Raw genomic sequence first — 8,080 nt, 5'->3', positions numbered from 1 at the left:
TTTGCTTTCTCAAGGAACGCATTAAAATTCAACGGAACAACAACACGAGCCATCTATCTACAATCAACATAAACAAGCAAGATACTATCAGGTACTAAGTTCATGATAAATTTAAGTTCAATTAATCATATTACTTAAGAACTCCCACTTAGATAGACATCCCTCTAATCCTCTAAGTGATCACGTGATCCAAATCAACTAAACCATGTCCGATCATCACGTGAGATGGAGTAGTTTCATCGGTGAACATCATTATGTTGATCATATCTACTATATGATTCACGCTCGACCTTTCGGTCTCCGTGTTCCGAGGCCATATCTGCATATGCTAGGCTCGTCAAGTTTAACCTGAGTATTCTGCGTGCGCAACTGTTTTGCACCCGTTGTATTTGAACGTAGAGCCTATCACACCCGATCATCACGTGGTGTCTCAGCACAAAGAACTTTCGCAACGGTGCATACTCAGGGAGAACACTTCTTGATAATTTAGTGAGAGATCATCTTATAATGCTACCGTCAATCAAAGCAAGATAAGATGCATAAAAGATAAACATCACATGCAATCAATATAAGTGATATGATATGGCCATCATCATCTTGCTCCTGTGATCTCCATCTCCGAAGCACCGTCATGATCACCATCGTCACCGGCGCGACACCTTGATCTCCATTGTAGCATCGTTGTCGTCTCGCCAATCTTATGCTTTCACGACTATCACTACCGTTTAGTAATAAAGTAAAACATTACATCGCGATTGCATTGCATACAATAAAGCGACAACCATATGGCTCCTGCCAGTTGCCGATAACTCGGTTACAAAACCTCATACAATAAAATTCAGCATCATGCCTTGACCATATCACATCACAACATGCCCTGCAAAAACAAGTTAGACGTCCTGTACTTTGTTGTTGCATGTTTTACGTGGCTGCTACGGGCTTAAGTAAGAACCAGTCTCACCTACGCATCAAAACCACAACGATAGTTTGTCAAATAGACTCCGTTTTAACCTTCGCAAGGACCGGGCGTAGCCATACTTGGTTCAACTAAAGTTGGAGAGACAGTCGCCCGCAAGCCATCTCTGTGCAAAGCACGTCGAGGGAACCGGTCTCGCGTAAGCGTACGCGTAAGGTTGGTCCGGGTCGTCTCGTCCAACAATACCGCCGAACCAAAGTATGACATGCTGGTAGGTAGTATGACTTGTATCGTCCACAACTTACTTGTGTTCTACTCGTGCATATAACATCAACATAAATAATCTAGGCTCGGATGCCACTGTTGGGTTTCGTAGTAATTTCAAAAAAATTCCTACGCACACGCAAGATCATGTGATGCATAGCAACGAGGGGGAGAGTGTTGTCTACGTACCCAACGCAGACCGACTGCGGAAGCGATGACACGACGTAGAGGAAGTAGTCGTACGTCTTCACGATCCAACCGATCAAGCACCGAAACTGCGGCACCTCCGAGTTCGAGCACACGTTCAGCTCGATGACGATCCCCGGACTCCGATCCAGCAAAGTGTCGGGGAAGAGTTCCGTCAGCACGACGGCGTGGTGACGATCTTGATGTACTACAGCAGCAGGGCTTCGCCTAAACTCCGCTACAGTATTATCGAGGTATATGGTGGCAGGGGGCACCGCACACGGCTAAGGAATAGATCACGTGGATCAACTTGTGTGTTGTAGGGTGCCCCTTGCCTCAGTATATAAAGGAGCCAGGGAGAGGGGGCGGCCGGCCAAGGTGGGCGCGCCAAGGGGGAGTCCTACTCCCTCTGGGAGTAGGACTCCTAGTTGGACAAGGAGAGAGGGGGAAGAGGTGGAAGAGAGGAAGGAAAGGGGGGGGGGGCGCCGCCCCCCTTCCCTTGTCCTATTCGGACTAGGAAGTGGAGGGGCGCGCGGCCACCTCTTGCCTCCTTCTCTATTCTCCCTCAAGGCCCATGTAGGCCCAATAAACCCCCGGGGGGGTTCCGGTAACCCCCCGGTACTCCGGAAAAATGCCAATTTCACCCGGAACGATTCTGATATCCAAATATAGGCTTCCAATATATCAATCTTTACGTCTCGACCATTTCGAGACTCCTCGTCATGTCCGTGATCACATCCGGGACTCCGAACAACCTTCGGTACATCAAAATGCATAAACTCATAATGTAACTGTCATCGTAACCTTAAGCGTGCGGACCCTACGGGTTCGAGAACAATGTAGACATGACCGAGACACGTCTCTGGTCAATAACCAATAGCGGGACCTGGATGCCCATATTGGCTCCTACATATTCTACGAAGATCTTTATCGGTCAGACCGCATAACAACATACGTTGTTCCCTTTGTCATCGGTATGTTACTTGCCCGAGATTCGATCGTCGGTATCCAATACCTAGTTCAATCTCGTTATCGGCAAGTCTCTTTACTCGTTCCGTAATACATCATCTTGCAACTAACTCATTAGTTGTAATGCTTGCAAGGCTTATGTGATGTGCATTACCGAGAGGGCCCAGAGATACCTCTCCGACAATCAGAGTGACAAATCCTAATCTCGAAATACGCCAACCCAACATCTACCTTTGGAGACACCTGTAATGCTCCTTTATAATCACCCAGTTACGTTGTGACGTTTGGTAGCACCCAAAGTGTTCCTCCGGCAAACGGGAGTTGCATAAGCTCATAGTCATAGGAACATGTATAAGTCATGAAGAAAGCAATAGCAACATACTAAACGATCGGGTGCTAAGCTAATGGAATGGGTCATGTCAATCAGATCATTCTACTAATGATGTGACCTCGTTAATCAAATAACAACTCATTGTTCATGGTCAGGAAACATAACCATCTTTGATTAACGAGCTAGTCAAGTAGAGGCATACTAGTGACACTTTGTTTGTCTATGTATTCACACATGTATTATGTTTCTGGTTAATACAATTCTAGCATGAATAATAAACATTTATCATGATTATAAGGAAATAAATAATAACTTTATTATTGCCTCTAGGGCATATTTCCTTCAGTTGTCGTCCCGCCAACTATTGTTACTACGACTATTGCTACCGCTTAGTGATAAAGTAAAACAATTACATGGCGATTGCATTGCATACAATAAAGCAACAACCCTATGGCTCCTGCCAGTTGCCGATAACTTTGTTACAAAACATGATCATCTCATACAACAATTTGTATCACATCATGCCTTGACCATATCACATCACAGCAAGCCCTGCAAAAACAAGTTAGACGTCCTCTACTTTGTTGTTGCAAGTTTTATGTGGCTGCTACGAGCTTCTAGCAAGAACCGTTCTTACCTATGCATCAAAACCACAACGATTTTTCATCAAGTGTGTTGTTTTAACCTTTAACAAGGACCGGCCGTAGTCAAACTCGATTCAACTAAAGTTGGAAAAATAGACACCTGCCATCCACCTATGTGCATAAGCACGTCGGTAGAACCAGTCTCATGAACGCGGTCATGTAATGTCGGTTTGGGCCGCTTCATCCAACAATACCGCCGAATCAAAGTAAGACGTTGGTGGTAAGCAGTATGAATATTATTGCTCACAACTCTTTGTGTTCTACTCGTGCATATAACATCTACGCATAGACCTGGCTCTGATACCAATGTTGGAGAACACAGTAATTTCAAAAAAATCCTACGATCACGAAGATCTATCTAGGTGATGCATAGCAAGGAGAGGGGAGAGTGTGTCCACATACCCTCGTAGACCGAAAGCGGAAGCGTTAAGTAACGCGGTTGATGTAGTCGAACATCTTCGCGATCCAACCAATCAAGTACCGAACATACGTCACCTCCGCGATCTACACATGTTCAGCTCGGTGACGTCCCTCGAACTCTAGATCTAGCTGAGGCCGAGGGAGAGTTCCGTCAGCACGACGGCGTGGTGACGGTGATGATGAAGTTACCGGCGCAGGCCTTCGCCTATGCACTACGACGATATGACCAAGGTGGAAAACTGTGGAGGGGCACCACACATGGCTAGAGACCAACTTATGTGTCTTTGGGTGCCCCCTCCCCCATATATAAAGGAGGAGAGGAGGGGGTCAGCCGGCCACAAGGGGCACGCCCAAGGGGGGGGTCAGTGTCAAAACCAGCGGATCTCAGGTAGGGGGTCCCGAACTGTGCGTCTAAGGCTAATGGTAACTGGAGGTAGGGGACACGATGTTTACCCAGGTTCGGGCCCTCTCGATGGAGGTAATACCCTATTTCCTGCTTGATTTATCTTGATGATATGAGTATTACAAGAGTAGATCTACCACGAGATCGCAGAGGCTAAACCCTAGAAGCTAGCCTATGGTTATGATTGTTCTTGTCCTACGGACTAAACCCTCCGGTTTATATAGACATCAGAGGGGGCTAGGGTTACACAGAGTCGGTTATAGAGAAAGGAATCTTCATATCTTAACCACCAAGCTTGCCTTCCACGCAAAGGAGAGTCCCATCCGGACACGGGATGAAGTCTTCAATCTTGTATCTTCATAGTACAACAGTCCGGCCAAAGCATATAGTCCGGCTGTTCGAGGACCCCTTAATCCAGGACTCCCTCAGTAGCCCCTGAACCAGGCTTCAATGACGACGAGTCCGACATGCAAATTGTCTTCGGCATTGCAAGGCGGGTTCCTTCTCCGAATACTTCAAAGTAGATCTTGAACATAAGAATCATGTCCGGCTCTGCAAAACAAATTCCATATACCCCCGTGGAGATCTCAATGTTTTCAGAAGTCCAATCCTAGCTCATTGTTTCAAAGGGCAAAATCATTATTAAGCTCATTAATGCAATCAACCAAGACAGTGGTAGGAACCTTTTTCTAAGATTTTCATTAAAAGCAACGTAGTCCGAGGATTGAAAACGCCTAAATTCCTCTTGATCATAGAGGATCACCTCTATGGGAGGACGACTAGCGTCCACCCTATAGTGCGCAAAGATTTCTTTGGCCTCTCTTATGATAAATATAAACTCGTGAGCCAAAAAAATAGTAACAGCACGCTTAACAAAAGAATGCTCAATATTAGAGAATTCTAGGAAAAATCTTTGTATGCAAGGATGCATATGCATAAATTGTCTTTCAAGTTCAACTACAAGCATAGCGATAGCATCCGCAAGAGTACTAGTTCTATGAAGAATAGAACAACCCAAGGAAGGTAAAGCACCGGCACAAGTAAAGAAATCTTGAATAACGCCCTTGCCAATGATGTTACCACTACCGATTCGAAACTTTTTAGTATGCAAGATAGGGGGTTCATTGGCCGGAGCCTCGGGCTTTTCCATGTTATCATTATTGTCCATATTGACGATAATCTCCCCAATTTCAGACATAGCGGCAAACAAAAGCAAGGCAGAAGAAGGCGAGCGAAAAAGAGAGGAGGAGATTGGGAAAGAGAGGGCGAATAAAATGGCAAGGGTGAAGTGTGGGAGAGGAAAACGAGAGGCAAATGGCAAATAATGTAAATGCGAGGGAGATGGGTTTGTGATGGGTACTTGGTATGTCTTGACTTGAACGAAGACCTCCCCGGCAACGGCGCCAGAAATCCTTCTTGCTACGTCTTGAGCTTGCGTTTGTTTTCCTCGAAGAGGAGAGGGTGATGCAGCAAGTGTAGCGTAAGTATTCCCTCAGTTTTGAGAACCAAGGTATCAATCCAGTAGGAGGCTCCTCAAAAGTCCCACGCACCTACACAAACAAACTGAGAACTCGCAACCAACGCAATAAAGGGGTTGTCAATCCCTTCACGACCACTTGCGAAAGTGAGATCTAATAAAGATAGTATGATAAGATAAATATATTTTTGGTATTTTATAATATAGATGCAAAAAGTAAAGATGCAAATAAAGTAGATTGAAAGCAAATATGATAAGAGATAGACCCGGGGCCATAGGTTTCACTAGAGGCTTCTCTCGAGATAGCATAAGTATTACGGTGGGTGAACAAATTACTGTCGAGCAATTGATAGAAAAGCGCATAGTTATGAGATTATCTAGGCATGATCATGTACATAGGCATCACGTCCATAACAAGTAGACCGACTCCTGCCTGCATCTACTACTATTACTCCACACATCGACCGACTCCTGCCTGCATCTAGAGTATTAAGTTCATAAGAACAAAGTAACGCATTAAGCAAGATGACATGATGTAGAGGGATAAACTCATGCAATATGATATAAACCCCATCTTGTTATCCTCGATGGCAACAATACAATACGTGCCTTGCAACCCTTTCTGTCACTGGGTAAGGACACCGCAAGATTGAACCCAAAGCTAAGCACTTCTCCCATGGCAAGAAAGACCAATCTAGTAGGCCAAACCAAACTGATAATTCGAAGAGACTTGCAAAGATAACTCAATCATACATAAAAGAATTCAGAGAAGATTCAACTATTATCCATAGATAAACTTGATCATAAACCCACAATTCATCGGATCTCGACAAACACACCGCAAAAAGAGATTACATCGAATAGATCTCCGCAAGAGAGCGGGAGAACATTGTATTGAGATCCAAAAAGAGAGAAGAAGCCATCTAGCTAATAACTATGGACCCGTAGGTCTGTGGTAAACTACTCACAACTCATCGGAGGGGCAAGGATGTTGATGTAGAAGCCCTCCGTGGTCGATTCCCCCTCCGGCAGAGTGCCGGCGAAGGCTCCAACATGAGATCTCGCGGATACAGAAGGTTACGGCGGTGGAAATTGTGTCTCGTGGTGCCCCTGGATGTTTTCGGGGTACGTAGGTATATATAGGAGGAAGAAGTACGTCGGTGGCCGCCCGAGGGGCCCACAAGATAGGGGGGCGTGCCCTACAGAGGGGGCGCGGCCCCCTATCTCATGGGGTCCTCGGGAGCTTCTTGACTTGCACTCCAAGCTCTCCGGATCACGTTCGTTCCAAAAATCACGCTCCCGAAGGTTTCATTCCATTTGGACTCCGTTTGATATTCCGTTTCTTCGAAATACTGAAATAGGCAAAAAAACAGCAATATGGGTTGGGCCTCCGGTTAGTAGGTTAGTCCCAAAAATGATATAAATGTGTAAAATAAAGCCCATAAACATCCAAAAGGGGTAATATAATAGCATGGAACAATCAAAAATTATAGATACGTTGGAGACGTATCAGCCATGTCCGGATCCAGCTTTCAGGGCTGGTGGACGGCCCACTATCACCGAGGAGGATATCAAGAAGCTCAGGGAGGCGAGGTACTTGACCACGGAAATCCTTCACAGGCTTCCTGCACCAGGGGAGGTTATCGCTTCTCCTAGATCTAACGAGAGGGTCATATTCATCCCTCACTTCCTTCGGGGGTTAGGTTTCTCCCTCAATCCCTTCGTTCGAGGGCTCCTGTTTTACTATGGACTAGATTTCCATGATCTAGCCCTGGACTCACTCCTTCACATCTCATCATTCATTATCGTATGTGAGGCTTTCCTCCGTATCCCTCCACACTTTGGATTGTGACTCAAGACCTTTGATATAAGGCCAAGGAGAATAGACGGAAGACACGCAGAGTGCGGAGGTGCCCTGATAGGCAAATCGGCCGATGTCGTCTGGCCAAAGGGTTTGTCAGTGTCAAAACCGGCGGATCTCGGGTAGGGGGTCCCGAACTGTGCGTCTAGGCGGATGGTAACAGGAGACAAGGGACACAATGTTTTACCCAGGTTCGGGCCCTCTTGATGGAGGCAAAACCCTACATCCTGCTTGATTGATATTGATGATGTGGGTATTACAAGAGTAGATCTACCACGAGATCAAGGAGGCTAAACCCTAGAAGCTAGCCTATGGTATGATTGTTGTAATGGTTGTTCGTCCTACGGACTAAAGCCATCCGGTTTATATAGACACCGGAGAGGGCTAGGGTTACATAGAGTCGGTTACAATGGTAGGAGATCTACATATCCGTATCGCCAAGCTTGCCTTCCACGCCAAGGAAAGTCCCATCCGGACACGGGACGAAGTCTTCAATCTTGTATCTTCATAGTCTTGGAGTCCGGCCGATGATGTTAGTCCGGCTATCCGGACACCCCCTAGTCCAGGACTCCCTCAGTAGCCCCTGAACCAGGCTTCAATGACGACAAG

Source organism: Triticum dicoccoides, chromosome 3B, assembly GCF_002162155.2.
Source record: "Triticum dicoccoides isolate Atlit2015 ecotype Zavitan chromosome 3B, WEW_v2.0, whole genome shotgun sequence".
In the NCBI taxonomy this organism is placed as follows: Eukaryota; Viridiplantae; Streptophyta; class Magnoliopsida; order Poales; family Poaceae; genus Triticum; species Triticum dicoccoides.
Note: the sequence above shows the minus strand (reverse complement) of the source record.